Genomic DNA, 2,403 nt, shown 5'->3' on the forward strand with positions numbered 1-2,403 from the left:
TAGATATGAGAACACTACATAAAATACGGTATTTAACAGCACTTTGCTTGCTTCAAAGAAAGAAGCCGATCTCAGGCAATATAAAGAGAAGAAAGGGACTGGCAAGCAAGAGAGGAAGAGAGCAAAGCAAATGGGGTTAGCTGCCAAGTTATTTCCTTCCTTAGCTTTCAAAATATTCGGTATGTTGGCCATACATATATAGGCTCAACATTTAATGAATAATTAAGCATATATAATATACCAACAAAGAGCTTATTATATTACTAACCTTTTTTGTATAATTAAAAATTTAATAAACATTTTTTAATGAAAAGCTATTATTGCTTTCATTATTCTCAACTTTACATCCATTTTTGCTTATTAGATAGAAGATTGACATATTTATTGAAAAGACGATTTGTTAGGAACCCAACCACTTGACCTAATTGAGGAATACAATTAATCTTTTTTGCTTAAATGTGATTGACTACTTAATTAAAATTATAATTCTACTCTTATTAACAAAAGACTAATTAATAATGTGTTATCCATTTTTATCTTAACAAATTGTCTTTGACACTTTAATTTTCTCTCTCATATTTCTTTTTATTATCAAAATTTTCTACACTTTTTCAAAATGTCTGGTAAAATTAGTAGATTTTTCTCACTTACTTTCAAGAAAATTGTCACTTATAATTTTCTTGAAATTCCATCCTCTAGAGATTTTCACCTATTTGCATTTCCTTTTTTGTGTCTTTCGTTTTTTATACTTTTTTATTTTGTGTAATTTCATACCAATTAAATTTTTTATTCTTCTTCTTATTTCTATTTTTTCTAAAAAATTTCACAGTATTTTTATCCTATATTTTTTTCCTTTTTAAATCCAAAATTTGCTATATTTGTTTTAAATGAAAGCCTTTGATATTGAAAAATTTTTGGAATTCTCTAAAACTTGTAGTAGAATTTTAAAAATTTGTCTCGTGTAAGAATTGACAATTTTCTTGAAATGGCACCATTGGCTAGATTTTCACGTGCTTGCATAATTTAAATGAGAGATATATGATGAAAACAATTTTCACTATGCAATTGACAATTTTCCATAATTTTATTTATTATATATTTATTTTGAGTTGTAAATGTTTTTATAATTATATAAAATAATAGTCTTTGCAAAAATAATTTTTTGGATTCCTTCCAACACTTTTGGTGAGGTCTCAACTTTATTTTCACTTATGAAAATTTAGAAAAATTTCCACTTGCAATTTTCCTTAAAGTTCTTTCTTGTTCTAAATAATTACTATTTTAAATATTATTATAAATTTAATTATCTTTTGTATATTTTTATATTTCTATATGTATATATGTAAAAATGTTCTAAATTAAATTTCATATAAAATAAAATAATGAAAAACTTAAATAAGCCATAAAACTTGGGTAAGGGAATGTGCCTCCAATGGGTTTAGCCGATATGTGTCCAAAATGGTTTAGCCTATCTCTTGTCCTTTCATTTTTTTTGTTCTCAGCAAACAAGCCTTTTAAACTTTGGGCTCGCCTTTCTTTCCCCACTGTTGCTAGACTCAAACCAGCACCGTCCCCTCGCCCATCGTTTCTTGTTAAGAGCTTCTGAACCACCTAAACCCTCCATGCCTAACTCTGTTATCCTTTTCAGCTTAGCATATTGTAGACCGAATTAAATACTCTTTGCACAATTTTACTAACACTCACGGTATTTTGCTTATCATTCTAAATTATCCTCCATTCCAACAATAGAAGAATATCAACAAAAAAATAAAACAATTTCATTGTGATATTTCATCTCGAATTAGTTATGAAAATAACTTATAAACTTTACGTAAAAAGTTTAAATCAATCATCATAATAACAACAGCTTAAGTTTTTTAGAGTGAAGTGATTAGATCCACTAAGTTATGAGCTCAATGAAACTTGAACTCAAATAATTACAATTGTTATCGAAGTATGTGTCTAGAAGTAGATTATAATGATGAATTTCCCTCCTCAAATTGTAGAAAGTTGATTGAACTACAAGTTGCAACAACTAAGAAATTACAGTTACTACTATAGTTATATAAACTAATGTTTTGTTTTCCCCCTTCCGGGAGTGGATAGAATTTGATCGTGAAAAACATAAATAGCTCGACCAAGGGTTATTGAGAAGATAAATGCTTATTCAAGGGGAAAATTAGCTCTTTCACAAGACAAGTAACCTTGGGTAGTTTACTGCAGGTAAACTTCCCGAACATCTTATACTCATCGATGCCACTACATTATTTGGACAAGTACATATAGAAAATGACATCTTAGAGTTTGAGAATCTAAAATAGAATAGATGGGTTCAACCATAATCTTAATGTACAAAATCCAGACCAGAACCCTCAAACTTCATGCGTGTGACTTGGTCTAATC

This window comes from Theobroma umbraticum, unplaced genomic scaffold, assembly GCF_002168275.2.
Source record: "Theobroma umbraticum cultivar Fairchild unplaced genomic scaffold, ASM216827v3 scaffold_67.0, whole genome shotgun sequence".
NCBI classification, from domain to species: domain Eukaryota; kingdom Viridiplantae; phylum Streptophyta; class Magnoliopsida; order Malvales; family Malvaceae; genus Theobroma; species Theobroma umbraticum.